The following is a 16,777-nucleotide window of genomic DNA, read 5'->3' as shown; positions in this document are numbered from 1 at the left end:
ACTGGTGGGCGACCTAGAACTTAAATGTATTCCCGCATTATACTGGTGGGCGACCTAGAACTTAAATATATTCCCACATTTTACTGGTGGGCGACCTAGAACTGAAATGTATTCCCGCATTATACTGGTGGGCGACCTAGAACTTAAATGTATTCCCGCATTTATACTGGTGGGCGACCTAGAACATGAAATGAAAACATAAATGCATACCCGCATTATACTGGTGGGTGACCTAGAACATGAAATGAAAAGACAGAAATGTATTCCCGCATTATACTGGTGGGCGCCTAATTGGCAAAGAATAATTTGAATTTGTTTCCTCGATTCTCCGAGAAAATTTCCACTTGTGGTAGAAAATTTTATGCCCCAATTCTGGCGATCTTTCTTATGGCGTATCTTTAGGCCATCATCAACACTTTATTTTCCTGTTCAAATCAAAGAAAATTTAGTTAGTTTTTTTTTTTTTTTTTTTTGAAATATGGCGAATGGTCATGTCACTCCTGATGGGGATGATTGTTCCCTTTCCCTTATTCTTGTTCGGCGTTCTCAAAACTTGTTGGGGATGATGTTATTTGCTGGGGATAACATTCTGCTGGGGACGGTTTTTCCATTTATCCCTTCACCATTTTGTATCTCAAAAATTTCTGGAGGTTATTTTGCCGAAGATGAATTTTCCTTTCTTCCCTTCCCCTTCTGTGTTGTCCGACCACCTCGTAGCTTGGTCGATATTCGGTCGGAGTACTCTGGGGATCGTCTTGGAACTTGGCTTACAATTTCCTCAACATATTTTTTTTTTCGGCTCTTCCCCGTACTTTCCTTGCCATTTTAGGACAATATTATTCGGCCTAGCAACCAACGTCTTTTGCCTTATTGCCTTGTCTCTTGCCTGCCCTTTTCACTTTTTATGTTGTACCATTTTGGCAACTGGTAGTAAGCTCTGAAAGACCTTCCTTAAAACATAAATTTCTAGAAAAATTCTTTTAAACAACAAAATGAAAAGATAGAAAAATGAGAAAATCTTTCTGAACAAAAAAAATGAACTTATCTGGGTGATACAACCGATTCCAATGATCATGTTGTGCATTCCGGATTAATCAACCCAGTCTATTTGTGTCGATCAAACTTTCTGATGTCTTCACTTGCTGGGGATAAATAGGTGCCCAATTCTTCGCAAAATACGGATCTTTTCCGTCAATCTATCTTGTCGCCTTATAGTGCCCTTCGCGGGGTTTTCACTAACAAGGCTCTCTCATTTCTCACAACTCCCGTCGCCTTATGGTGCCTGTGAAGGTTTTCACCGATAAGACTCTCTCATTTTGTATTTCTCAGCTTACGTCGCCTTATGGCGCCTGTGAAGGTTTTCGCCGATAAGACTCTCTCATCTTATTTTCTCAGCTTGGGATTGGAGTGTTGCCGATAAGATTTATCTCTGCCGGGAATTCTTTTGGCTAAAAATTCTTTCAATTCATGATCCTCATTCAGTCAGGGACCGATGTTTTATTCTTGGTTTTCATTTGCCTATCTTAACACCTCTCGGATACTGATCGGGAGGTCTTTTTTGGATATCAATATAGGTTTTAGAAGAAAAGGATATAAAATTCAAAATAACTTTGATGGGTAAAGTATTACAACTCTTGGAATCAAAACTCTTTTTTTTTCTTTTTTTTCAAAATTTAGAAACATAATTTCTGCCCCAGTTTTCTTACTTGGGGATTTTTCTTTTGATTTTTTTTTCTTTTTATTTTTATTTTATTACCTTATGACCGAGCCGTGAGGCGCCTACGTATCCTCTTTGAGGAATCAGGTCGAACGTAGTTCACTGACTCCTTTGTTTTCTTGCGACCTTCAAAAAGTTTTTTTTTCATACATTTTTTCATTAATGATTCCAAGAGAGGGGTATAAAAAGATAAGTATGGCTCAAAGGGGTAAAGCAAAGGTTAAAAGTGTTTGGATAGAAGAAAGAATTGCCTCCGTCATTTCATTATCCGATAAGCACTAAGTATAAACAAACAAATAAACAACAAAAGAAATTACACATAATATCTTTTGACTGCATCAGAATTGATAGCCATGTCGACGCATCTTCCTTCAACATCCGTCAGACGTAAAGCGCCATTGGATAATACTCTGGTCACAATATACGGCCCTTGCCAATTCGGGGCGAACTTGCCTTTTGCCTCAATCTGATGTGGGAGGATCCGTTTCAATACTTGTTGCCCTACTTCAAATTTTCTGGGGCGCACCTTCTTATTGTATGCTCTTGCCATTCTCTTTTGATACAACTGGCCATGACATACTGCTGCCAATCTTTTTTCATCCATTAAACTCAGCTGCTCTAGTCGGGTTTTGACCCATTCATCATCGTCAATCCCGGCCTCAGCGATAATTCGAAGGGAAGGAATTTCAACTTCTGCTGGTATTACTGCTTCGGTTCCGTATACCAACAAATAAGGAGTCGCACCTATTGAAGTACGAACAGTAGTGCGGTATCCTAACAACGCAAATGGTAGCTTTTCATGCCATTGTCTGGATCCTTCAATCATTTTCCTCAATATCTTCTTTATATTTTTGTTGGCTGCCTCAACTGCTCCATTCGCCTTGGGCCGATACGGAGTGGAATTACGGTGTGTAATCTTAAACTGTTCACATACTTCTCTCATCAAGTGATGAAGTCGCGTTGGTGGTTTTTGAGGTCGTTCATGGTTTCTGAGGTTGTTCATGGGAGGGCAGCTTGGAGACGACATGTGTGTGTGTGCAGTGAGGAGGATGGAAGGGAAGCCATTGATGCTAGGGAGAAACTTGGAGAAGAAGAAGCAAAGGTGGGGGGGGGGCGGATGACTTAGGTCTTTTAGGGTTTTTTCTTTCTTTTTTTTTGTTTTGTTTTTGTTTTGTAAAAAATGAAAGACAAATGGGGTTTGAGTCTTTTGGGTTATGGACTGGGTCGACCCAGTTCGAAATGGACTGGGTCGTAGGGAAGATTGGGCCAATTTTTGGGCTTGTGGCTTGAAATTGAAGAAGAGGCCTAATTCCGACTTTCTTTATATTTTTGCTTTCTTTTCTTCTTTTATTTCTCTAAAACTAAATTATAAAAATACTTAAACTATTATTAAGAATTAAATTAAGTTATAAAAGCGCAAATTAACTCCCAATAACAATTAACGCACAATTAAGTATTAATTAAGCATAAAATTGTATATTTGGACATTAAATGCTAAAAATGCAAACGATGCTTATTTTTGTAATTTTTAAATTTTTGTAAAACAAATTTAATTACTAACAACTATAGAATTAAATCCTACATGCAAAATGCGACATATTTTTGTATTTTTTATTAATTTATCAAATAAACACGCACAGACAAATACAAATAATTATTCAAAATATCACAAAACATCACAAAATTGCACACCAAGAAAAATTACTTTATTTTTTTGAATTTTTGGGAGTAATTCTCATATAGGGCAAAAATCACGTGCTTACAGCTGCCCCTCTTTGCCCGAAGACATGAAGGGTTTTCGTGCAAAGATAAAGCGAGCGATTTTTGCCCATTCGCGTACTCCGTTGAAGCATTTTTTTGAAAAAGATTTGACCGAACCTTTGCTTCAAAGGTTTCCTACATATCCTGGGCTAAACAGGAATCAGGTCAATGTAGTTCGGGAAATTTTGGTAGCTGGGACTACCGTTGGACTGCAATGTTACTGTTGTTGCATGCTATTATTATTGCTTACCGATCTCCTTGTTACACCGTGCTTAAAAAAACAAGAAGCTAGGCTAGAGTACAATTTATTTTTGTTGCCTTGCTTCCTTGTCTGCTTGCATTTCTTTCGGTGCTTTTCTTCCGATGCTTTTCTTCCTTTTGACACATGGACTTGAGTTTATGCTGGGACCTCTTGTTGCAACCAGGTATTAGATGCTACGGTATCTTATAACTTTCTGTTGGGACGTCCGTGGATCCATGCAGCCAAAGCAGTGCCATCCACCTTGCATCAGATGGTCAAGTTCGAGTGGGATAGACAAGAGGTCGTATTGCACGGCGAGGACACTGCGTGCACCGTAGGAGGCGCCATTGTACCCTTCATAGAGACTAATGATGACAAAGGTCCCTGGGTCTACCAGATTTTTGATGCAGTGTCGGCAAACAAGATCCCCGAGGGTGAAATCATTCAGCATCCTAGGATAGCTTCCGCAACGGTTATGATGGTTTCAGAAATGCTAGGTAATGGGTTTATGCCAGGAAAAGGCTTGGGAGCTGAACTTCAGGGAATTGTTCAACCTGTTTCCTTGCCCAAGAATTTGGAGACCTTTGGGTTGGGGTTCAAACCGACTGCGGCAGATGTAAAACGAGCTCGGAAAATGAAGAAGAAAGTTTGGTTTCTTCCCAAACCTGTGCCACGTCTCTCAAGATCTTTTGTTAGAGCAAGCGCCAAGGGGTCACCAGTCCCGAAAGTTCTCGGGCGATTGATTGGGATTGACGGGGATCTGAATCAGAGTTTCGAAAGATTGTTCACTAATGTCAATATGGTAGAAGTCGGAGAGGGTTCCAGTGGAACAGACATACAGTTTATGGGGCCTGAAGCCAAAACCAACAATTGGACGGTTACTCCTCTTCCTACTCGGGGAGAGTCCTGGTAGTAGGCTTTGATTTTTGCTTTTTTATTTTTCGGATTATTCAGGGTGTAATCCAAATCTCATTTTATCTTGTAAAAGTGTGAACCCTGTTATCCCGCATTTTAATAAAACTCTTTTCTTGTCTCATTTTAATTTTGTTTTATTCTTTTCTCTTTCTGAACAGTTCTCTTTTTACTGGTTCTAATGACATGGCATGCACGACGGATCTTCGACCTAGTCTAATAAATCAATCTGACTCTGATTTAATGATACAAGAGATCGATTATGAGTCTGAATATGATGAGGATAAAGCCTTCGAGGAAATAAACCGAGAACTATGCCAATTTGAAGAGAAACCCAAGCCTAATCTGAATGACACCGAGGCTGTAAATCTAGGGGATGCGGATAATGTCCGAGAAACCAAAATCAGCATCCACATTGAGCCTGGCATCAGGGAAGAATTAATCAAAGCACTCATTGAGTTTAAAGATATTTTTGCATGGTCATATGACGACATGCCGGGTTTAAGCACCAAGCTAGTGGTTCACAAATTGCCCATTGACCCGGCCTGTCTTCCTGTCAAGCAGAAACTGAGGAAGTTCAAGACAGATATGAGTGTGAAGATTAAAGAAGAAGTAACCAAGCAGCTGCAAGCAAAGGTTATTCGGGTCTCTCGATATCCTGATTGGTTGGCTAATGTAGTGCCAGTACCAAAGAAAGATGGGAAGATCAGGGTATGCGTCGACTACCGTAATCTGAACAGGGCAAGCCCAAAGGATAACTTTCCATTGCCCAATATCCATATCTTGATCGACAATTGCGCCGGGAAAGAAATCGGCTCCTTTGTGGATTGCTACGCTGGGTATCATCAGATTTTGATGGATGAAGAAGATGCAGAGAAAACAGCTTTCATTACGCCATGGGGGACTTATTGTTATCGGGTAATGCCATTCGGTTTGAAGAACGCTGGGGCAACGTACATGAGAGCAATGACTACTGTGTTCCATGATATGATACATAAAGAGATCGAAGTGTACGTAGATGATGTGATCATCAAATCCAAGCGTCAGGAAGACCACGTAGCAGACCTTAGGAAGTTTTTCCAAAGACTTCGAAGGTACGACATTAAGCTCAACCCAGCCAAATGTGCATTTGGTGTTCCATCTGGAAAGCTGTTAGGATTTATCGTCAGTCGGCGAGGCATTGAGTTGGATCCGTCAAAGATCAAATCCATCCAGGAATTGCCGCCACCGAGGAACAAAACAGAAGTAATGAGTCTGTTGGGAAGGTTGAACTATATCAGCAGATTCATCGCTCAGCTCACAACAACTTGTGAACCCATCTTTCGATTGTTGAGGAAAGATGCCGCGATAGAATGGACGGCAGAATGTCAGGAGGCATTTGACCAGATCAAAGGTTATTTATCTAATCCACCTGTATTGGTTCCACCTGAGTCGGGGAGGCCATTAATCCTTTATCTAACGGTCCTGGATCATTCGTTTGGTTGCGTGTTGGGTCAACACGACATCACAGGAAGAAAAGAGCAAGCCATCTATTATCTCAGCAAGAAGTTTACAGTCTATGAGAATAAGTACACTCAACTTGAGAAAACATGTTGTGCTCTAACTTGGGTAGCACAGAAGTTTAAGCATTATCTGTCGTCACATACTACTTACCTTATTTCACGTCTGGATCCATTAAAGTATATTTTCCAGAAGCCTATGCCCACAGGAAGATTGGCAAAATGGCAGATATTACTCACAGAGTTCGACATTGTCTATGTGACGAGGACGGCCATGAAAGCTCAAGCATTGGCCGATCACTTGGCTGAGAATCCTATTGATGAAGAATACGAGCCTTTGAGGACGTATTTTCCAGATGAAGAAGTGATACATATAGAGGAGTTAGAACTGAATGAGAAACCAGGGTGGAAGCTTTTCTTTGACGGGGCTGCTAATGCAAAAGGAGTTGGAGTAGGAGCAGTACTTATTTCAGAAACAGGACATCACTATCCTGTTACAGCTCAGCTACGTTTCTATTGTACCAACAACATGGCTGAATATGAGGCATGTATTTTGGGCCTACGATTGGCTGCAGACATGGATGTTCAGGACGTCTTGGTCTTGGGAGACTCGGACCTCCTAGTACATCAGATCCAGGGTGAATGGGAAACACGGGATTTGAAGCTTATACCATACCGACAATGTTTGCACGATTTGAGCAAGCGATTTCGATCAGTGGAGTTCAGACACATCCCGAGAGTTCACAATGAGGTTGCCGATGCTTTGGCCACTTTAGCATCGATGTTGCACCATCCAGACAAAATCCATGTTGACCCATTGTATATTCAGGTTCGTGATCAGCATGCCTACTGCAACATAATAGAAGAAGAAATGGATGGCGAGCCATGGTTTTATGATATCAAGGAATACCTCAGGATGGGGATATACCCGGAGCAGGCAACCGGAGATCAAAAGAGAGCCATTCGACGACTGGCAAATGGATTTTTCCTCAGTGGAGGAATGTTGTACAAAAGAACCCCAGATCTGGGATTGCTGAGATGTATTGATGCAGGTCAAGCCACGATAGTGATGACAGAGGTACATGCTGGAGTCTGTGGGCCCCATATGAGCGGATATGTGTTGGCAAAGAAGATTCTGCGAGCGGGATATTATTGGCTCACTATGGAGCATGATTGTATCAGTTTCGTACGAAAATGCCATCAGTGTCAGATACACGGAGATCTGATTCATTCTCCACCAATGGAATTGCACACAATGTCCGCACCATGGCCATTTGTAGCATGGGGCATGGATGTCATTGGGCCTATCGAGCCGGCAGCTTCGAACGGTCACAGGTTCATTCTGGTAGCCATCGATTATTTCACTAAGTGGGTTGAAGCCAAAACTTTTAAGTCTGTAACCAAGAAGGCAGTGGTGGATTTCGTCCATTCCCATATCATTTGTAGATTTGGGATCCCAAATATAATAATCACGGACAATGGTGCTAATCTTAACAGCAACTTGATGAGAGAAGTATGTGAACAGTTTAAGATTACACACCGTAATTCCACTCCGTATCGGCCCAAGGCGAATGGAGCAGTTGAGGCAGCCAACAAAAATATAAAGAAGATATTGAGGAAAATGATTGAAGGATCCAGACAATGGCATGAAAAGCTACCATTTGCGTTGTTAGGATACCGCACTACTGTTCGTACTTCAATAGGTGCGACTCCTTATTTGTTGGTATACGGAACCGAAGCAGTAATACCAGCAGAAGTTGAAATTCCTTCCCTTCGAATTATCGCTGAGGCCGGGATTGACGATGATGAATGGGTCAAAACCCGACTAGAGCAGCTGAGTTTAATGGATGAAAAAAGATTGGCAGCAGTATGTCATGGCCAGTTGTATCAAAAGAGAATGGCAAGAGCATACAATAAGAAGGTGCGCCCCAGAAAATTTGAAGTAGGGCAACAAGTATTGAAACGGATCCTCCCACATCAGATTGAGGCAAAAGGCAAGTTCGCCCCGAATTGGCAAGGGCCGTATATTGTGACCAGAGTATTATCCAATGGCGCTTTACGTCTGACGGATGTTGAAGGAAGATGCGTCGACATGGCTATCAATTCTGATGCAGTCAAAAGATATTATGTGTAATTTCTTTTGTTGTTTATTTGTTTGTTTGTACTTAGTGCTTATCGGATAATGAAATGACGGAGGCAATTCTTTCTTCTATCCAAACACTTTTAACCTTTGCTTTACCCCTTTGAGCCATACTTATCTTTTTATACCCCTCTCTTGGAATCATTAATGAAAAAATGTATGAAAAAAAAACTTTTTGAAGGTCGCAAGAAAACAAAGGAGTCAGTGAACTACGTTCGACCTGATTCCTCAAAGAGGATACGTAGGCGCCTCACGGCTCGGTCATAAGGTAATAAAATAAAAAAAAAAATAAAAAAAATCAAAAGAAAAATCCCCAAGTAAGAAAACTGGGGCAGAAATTATGTTTCTAAATTTTGAAAAAAAAAGAAAAAAAAAGAGTTTGATTCCAAGAGTTGTAATACTTTACCCATCAAAGTTATTTTGAATTTTATATCCTTTTCTTCTAAAACCTATATTGATATCCAAAAAAGACCTCCCGATCAGTATCCGAGAGGTGTTAAGATAGGCAAATGAAAACCAAGAATAAAACATCGGTCCCTGACTGAATGAGGATCATGAATTGAAAGAATTTTTAGCCAAAAGAATTCCCGGCAGAGATAAATCTTATCGGCAACACTCCAATCCCAAGCTGAGAAAATAAGATGAGAGAGTCTTATCGGCGAAAACCTTCACAGGCGCCATAAGGCGACGTAAGCTGAGAAATACAAAATGAGAGAGTCTTATCGGTGAAAACCTTCACAGGCACCATAAGGCGACGGGAGTTGTGAGAAATGAGAGAGCCTTGTTAGTGAAAACCCCGCGAAGGGCACTATAAGGCGACAAGATAGATTGACGGAAAAGATCCGTATTTTGCGAAGAATTGGGCACCTATTTATCCCCAGCAAGTGAAGACATCAGAAAGTTTGATCGACACAAATAGACTGGGTTGATTAATCCGGAATGCACAACATGATCATTGGAATCGGTTGTATCACCCAGATAAGTTCATTTTTTTTGTTCAGAAAGATTTTCTCATTTTTCTATCTTTTCATTTTGTTGTTTAAAAGAATTTTTCTAGAAATTTATGTTTTAAGGAAGGTCTTTCAGAGCTTACTACCAGTTGCCAAAATGGTACAACATAAAAAGTGAAAAGGGCAGGCAAGAGACAAGGCAATAAGGCAAAAGACGTTGGTTGCTAGGCCGAATAATATTGTCCTAAAATGGCAAGGAAAGTACGGGGAAGAGCCGAAAAAAAAAATATGTTGAGGAAATTGTAAGCCAAGTTCCAAGACGATCCCCAGAGTACTCCGACCGAATATCGACCAAGCTACGAGGTGGTCGGACAACACAGAAGGGGAAGGGAAGAAAGGAAAATTCATCTTCGGCAAAATAACCTCCAGAAATTTTTGAGATACAAAATGGTGAAGGGATAAATGGAAAAACCGTCCCCAGCAGAATGTTATCCCCAGCAAATAACATCATCCCCAACAAGTTTTGAGAACGCCGAACAAGAATAAGGGAAAGGGAACAATCATCCCCATCAGGAGTGACATGACCATTCGCCATATTTCAAAAAAAAAAAAAAAAACTAACTAAATTTTCTTTGATTTGAACAGGAAAATAAAGTGTTGATGATGGCCTAAAGATACGCCATAAGAAAGATCGCCAGAATTGGGGCATAAAATTTTCTACCACAAGTGGAAATTTTCTCGGAGAATCGAGGAAACAAATTCAAATTATTCTTTGCCAATTAGGCGCCCACCAGTATAATGCGGGAATACATTTCTGTCTTTTCATTTCATGTTCTAGGTCACCCACCAGTATAATGCGGGTATGCATTTATGTTTTCATTTCATGTTCTAGGTCGCCCACCAGTATAATGCGGGCATACATTTCAGTTTTCCATTTCTAGGTCACCCACCAGTATAATGCGGGTATACATTTATGTTTTCATTTCATGTTCTAGGTCGCCCACAAGTATAATGCGGGAATACATTTCAGTTCTAGGTCGCCCACCAGTAAAATGCGGGAATACATTTAAGTTCTAGGTCGCCCACCAGTAAAATACGGGAATACATTTAAGTTCTAGGTCGCCCACCAGTAAAATGCGGGAATACATTTCAGTTCTAGGTCGCCCACCAGTATAATGCGGGAATACATTTCAGTTCTAGGTCGCCCACCAGTATAATGCGGGAATACATTTAAGTTCTAGGTCGCCCACTAGTATAATGAGGGAATACATTTTGTCTGTTCATTCCATATTCTAGGTCGCCCACCAGTATAATGCGGGCATACATTTTAGTTTTCCATTTCTAGGTCACCCACCAGTATAATGCGGGTATACATTTATGTTTTCATTTCATGTTCTAGGTCGCCCACAAGTATAATGCGGGAATACATTTCAGTTCTAGGTCGCCCACCAGTATAATGCGGGAATACATTTAGGTTCTAGGTCGCCCACCAGTATAATGCGGGAATACTTTTAAGTTCTAGGTCACCCACCAGTATAATGCGGGAATACTTTTCTGTTCTAGGTCGCCCACCAGTAAAATGCGGGAATACATTTCAGTTCTAGGTCGTCCACCAGTATAATGCGGGCATACATTTCATAATTTTGCATTGAAGCAACTTTTTAGTCTTGTATTACAGAGTTTGGAATCAGTAACCCCACCAGAAGGCGGAAGGTTACAACAGGAATCCCCAGCAATAAACAATAAAATCCCCCAGCACCGGGAAGCAGAAGGTTGCAACAAGAGGTCCCAGCATAAACTCAAGTCCATGTGTCAAAAGGAAGAAAAGCATCGGAAGAAAAGCACCGAAAGAAATGCAAGCAGACAAGATTTTTATTTCTTTCAATTTTCAGTATTTGTAAATAATTAGTTTCAATAAGCTTAAGTCTTACTAATAATTTGAATTTTAATCCAACTATGGGATAATTAGTTTTTTTTTATTTTTTTTACTTTTCGATAATTCCATGTTGTATTTATGATTATAATTTTATTACTTTCTGTTAATATTTGTTTTTCTCTTCTATTTAATATGTCATTTTCAAGAATGTAGATATTGATTTTATATGTATAAAAAACTTAGTAATAATAAAAATGTAGTCATTAAAGGATATTATTAAAGGATATCGCTAAAAATAAATAGATGTAAATAATACAAAATTTATAGGATTCTCCAATCTCATTTATTTATTTAATTATTAAAAAAAAATTACTTAGAATTTGGGATGGATTGTTTAGTGAATTTCACTTCCTTCCCCAAAGATAATGACGCGTTAGACTCTTTAGGCGCGATTTAATTAATTTTACCTTCTTAAACTCGGATGCGCATTTCATGCGACCCAAATCTAAATCCTAAAACATCAAATAAAATATGTTTCGTATTGTGGGTGCATTTCATGTGACACAATCCAAAGATATGTTTTAAGCGATGTTCACATTCCTAAAAAAATAATAATTATAATAATAAAGCGGTAAAAGATAAAATTTGCACATGGTTCATAATTGTATTAAAAATCAGATAAATAAGCCGAATATAACAGTTGAGCGACCGTGCTAGAACCACGGAACTCGGGAATGCCTAACACCTTCTCCCGGGTTAACAGAATTCCTTATCCAGATTTCTGGTACGCAGACTGTAATATAGAGTCATTCTTTTCCTCGATTCGGGATTAAAATTGGTGACTTGGGACACCCTAAATCTCCCAAGTGGCGACTCTGAAATAATTAAACCAATCCCGTTTCGACTGTCCTTTAATTGGAAAAAACTCCCTACGCACCTCGCGGTGCCGGAAAAAGGAGGTGTGACAAAAACAGACTTAATAAGAGGACTTAAACAAATCAAGAGGAACATAGTAAGGGGACAATGGAAAGAAATGATATCTAACAGAAAAATCACCAGGTAGAAACTTATCAAATATGGATACCAACTCTAATGACCATGACATGCACTTTTGGATTAAGTGGCCTAATCTGTCAAGCAAGTCTAATATTCAACTCTTGTTGTACCTCTTCACCGTGAAACTGGGCTTCAGTGCTCCGATCATCCTATCTGATTCACGATCCTTATTCGACTTGTAGTGCCCGAAGGGTTTTCACCATCAAACCTCTCTCATTTTGTTCTTTCTCTCAACTTACCATCGCCTTATGGTGCATGTGAGGGTTTTCACCAATAAGACTCTCATTTTGTTCTTTTTCTTTTTGTTTCCTCCGATTTTGTAGATGACAAGGTATTGACCATAGTAAAAACATCATATGCTCCTGGCATGTCTAGCTCGGCACTCTCAAAGATTATCTGGGAGGTCTTTTTTGGACTGTAATATACCTTTTGGACAGGGTTAGAAGGAAAGGATATCATAAAGGCTCAAAATAACTAAGACAACGGGGTTAATTTATATACAACTTTTGGAATCCATTCTAAAAACTTTGCCCCAATTTCTAAAACAAGAGAACTTAATTCTAAGAAAAACCGCCCCACTCTTGACTTCGCGGGATTATGAAATATTTTATTTGGTGCGACCGAACCGTAAGGCTGCCTACGTATCTTGTGGTGACAAGAATTAGGTCGAACGTAGCTCACAACTAATTCTTGTTTTTTTTTTGTTGCTATATTTTTTTCCTTTTTTATTTTCTTCTTTTTTTCTTTTTCTTCTTTATCTCTCTTTTTTCTTTTTTCTTTTTCTTTTGGAATGAATTTTCTAAAATAAATCTATGGGGACATGAAATTTTTTAATTTTTCTTATAACTCTAACTTGATTCCAAAAGAGTTGAGGTCAAAGAAATCAGCACATGCTCAAAGGGGTACCAAAGGGTATAAAGTATTTGAATAGCTGAAAGAGGGCCTCCCAATCTCTAAGAATACCAAGTATAACACATGCTTCTTGAAGATGAAAAATGAATATCATGCATAGCATTTCTTTTGCATCATCGGCATTGGTATCACATATATGTCTTCCACCTTTCTTTAGTGCTTTGTCAAGTACAGAGCTCTTCTTGGGTGATTTCTTCTTCAAAATGGATGTGCTCCGTCAGTTTGGAGCAAACTCCCTTGGCTTTATGTTGTTACTTGGAATGCACTTGAACTCAAAGTTACTTACTTCAAATTGTCTGGGACGCACTTTCTTGTAAAAAATTCTTGTTGTCCTCTTAACTTCCCAAACCATCTGCCCCAGTTTCACACAATTCGGGCTTTAAATGATCTCAAAATATCCAAATTTTTACTTATTTCCCGCAAATGTCCCTGTCATCTTTAAAACTTGTTTCATTGTTTCATGTTTAGACTAACTTTTAAGACCAGGCTGAGAATTCCACATGCATGTCATGCCTCTAGAGTCACCATGAAAAGAACTATAAAAGAAAAAGAGTACTAAACAATACAGACCAGAAATTAAAAAAAAAAATAGGAGATTGCATTAAACAGATGGTGAAAGGGTTCGAATAACAAAACAAACAAACTAAACTAGGGTTACAACCCTGGAACAATCTTAGATAACACTAAACAAGTTACTACGACTAAACAAACTATGCAAAATAAAAGGATAGAAGGGTTTGAGCCACAAGACAATATCCGGATTACAACCCTGAAATAAACCGGATAACAGAAATGACAACAAAATAAATCACTAAGACTTCTCCCTGGCTAGCCAAGAAAGAAGCATCTTTCCAATTACCAAGCTCAACATCTTATCCACTGAGTTCCATATAAACAGTACTAGGACCTTCACAACTCTCCATCACATTGACCTTAGCAGATTGCTTTTGGGTTCCTTTTGTCAGCACGTTCTTAAGATCAACTTCCGGAACCGAAAGTGATAGCTGAAAGCTTTGCGGTAAGTGGCCCTCCAAGGATCTCAGAAGAGTTCTCATATTCCTTTTCAACACAAATCATACCCATCATATGCGTCTTATTATGAACAGGCGATGGACATTGTCTAGTGTCTACTGCATCTGGATTTTGCACGACAATGTTACCTGCCTCAATAAGCTTCTGAACTGCTCTTTTCAGACACCAACACTTCTCTATGTTGTGACCCAGGGCATTAGAGAAATATGCGCACCTTTGAGAATAATCAAAATTCTTTGGAAGAGGGTTCAACATTTTTATCTGAATCGGCTTCAACATGTCCAATTGCCTCAACCTTTGGAACAAATTGGCATATGATTCTCCAATAGGAGTGAAAGTCTTTTCTTTTTCCTGTTGCCTTTTCATTTTGTACTCTGGCCTTGATTGGAACCTTTTGCGAGTAGGTGGTTGATATGCTTGAAGAGGCGGGTAAGATATTTGAGGAAATGGTGCAGGCCATCGCGGGTCCTGTGGATGTAGAGCATATGGTGGTGCATTGTGGATGGAGTACTTGGAATGTAAGGTATGACTTTGGAGATTTTGTGGAGAAAAGTAGCATTGGGAAGGATTATCTGGAGCATAGGGATATTCATGAGATCGATATTGAGGCCGAAAGTGTTGAGCAGGAATACCCACTAGATCCTGTCGTTGGCGGGGCACAACAATATTTTTTTATTTCTCTTTCTTCCACCCAAACTTACTAAGATGTTCTGAATGTCTTCTGTAATATCTTTCAATGCAGAATAACTCATGATTTTGCCTGGCTTGATTCCTTCCTCTACCATCTCCCCCATTTTTACCACATTATTGAAAGGTTTACCCAAGGCCGGGATCAAATTACTGAAATAGGTAGGCCTCTGGGCTTGTAGAAAAAGCTCAATCATTTCCTCTTCATCAACCGGGGGGCTGACCCAAGCAAATTGTTCCCTCCATCTGAGCCTAAACTCCCTAAAACTTTCCTCGGGTTTCTTTTCCATCTTAGACAGGGAGGAGCGGTCTGGGATAATATCTAGATTGTATTGAAGGTGTCAAATAAAATCTTGAGCCATGTCATCCCATGCATGCCACTTCATTACATCTTGACGAGTATATCATTCCAAGGCTGCCCACTCAAACTCTCACTGAAATACGACATCAATAAATCATCTTTCCCACCAACACTTCTCATTTCACTGCAATAACCCCTCAGATGGGCTATTGGTTCTCCACGCCCATCATACAAGTTAAACTTTGGCATTTTAAACCCCGCGGGTAGATGAACATCAGGGAACATACACAAGTCATTGTAAGATATGTTAATCTGATTTCTCATCCCTTGCATGCTCCTTAAGGACTGTTCTATACCTTTCAGCTTCCTGGATATCTCATCTCGCCCTTCTTTTCCTGTGAACTTTTCATTTTTAACATGACGCTCATTCCGAGGGCTATGATTGTATGAGTCAGGAACCTTATGGGTAACCTCTGAGGGGTAATATTGGGCATCATGAGTTTTGAGTGGGTGTTCATTATTGGATCTATGAAGGGAATATTGTTGAGAAGTTGTGATCATGAGGATAGTGGATATGACACGAGGGCAATTTTTGGGAAAGGTAGTTGGAGGACGAGTGATGGAGCTACTAGGGTGGTTAGGAAAGTTGTGATAAGCGGGAGAATCTAGAAAGTATGGGGGATCATATGGCACTATGACTAGACTTTGGGTAAGGGTAGCATCTAGGAAGCTAGGTGGTGGCGGGGGTGGTGCCTTCCCAGTCATCCAAGCCTGATACATGTCCGTCATGTGTTGTCTTAACATCCTTACCTCTTCAATCAACCCATTGTCTTGTTCAACTAATTGCTTTTGGGAACCAGTATCAGCCAACTCAATTTCGTTGTTGTCTGCCATTTGCCTTTCGACTTTATGTTGTAGGGAAGAGTTACCAGTTTAAAAATCACAAACCAACCATCCTTCTGCTATAATGAACACAACAAAGAGGAACAAAATAAAGTCATCACGTTAACGTTAGGGCATTTAACATAAGATAACCTCACATTATGTGCAATGCACCTAGTCACAGCTATTGGTTCTAAAATGACTTCGAGGGTACGAAGACCATATGACATCATCAGAATTTCACTCTTGTTGCCCCATTTCCTCTTCATTTTCCTTTCTAGCACCACTTGGTTTTCATTTCATTCCCCCTCTTTTGTTTCTAATTATCGCTCTTTTCTTTCCTCTCATTTCTCACATCCCACAACTTCATTCTCTCTCTTTTTTTTTCTTTTTTTTCTTTTTTTATGATGATCCGATCGAACCTATGTAGGTTGCCTACGTATCATGTCCCTCATGAATCAGATCAAGCGTAGTTCTGAAAAATCGAGAATAAACTAAACAAACTAACGTTCTCTCTTCTTCTTCCTTTTTTTTTTTTTTACTTTAATGACTACTCTGACGAGAAAAGAGAAATAAAATCCTTTTTTTAGACTTAATATTCTATAATCTATTCTAAACTCAATCTTAAACGAGCATATTTTTTTTTAAACAGATACTCCATGAGAAAGTATTAAAGAAAAATATTTTCTGATTCTTTTTTTAGGAAGGAAATCTAAAGAATAAACCAAAGAAAAATATTTTCAATTTTCATTTGTTATCCTGAAGAAAGATTTCGAAACAAGAAATGAAAAGATAAAAAATATTTTTGGAT

The sequence above is a fragment of the Nicotiana sylvestris genome, chromosome 2 (assembly GCF_000393655.2).
Source record: "Nicotiana sylvestris chromosome 2, ASM39365v2, whole genome shotgun sequence".
Taxonomy (NCBI): Eukaryota; Viridiplantae; Streptophyta; class Magnoliopsida; order Solanales; family Solanaceae; genus Nicotiana; species Nicotiana sylvestris.
This window is presented reverse-complemented; position numbering follows the sequence as displayed.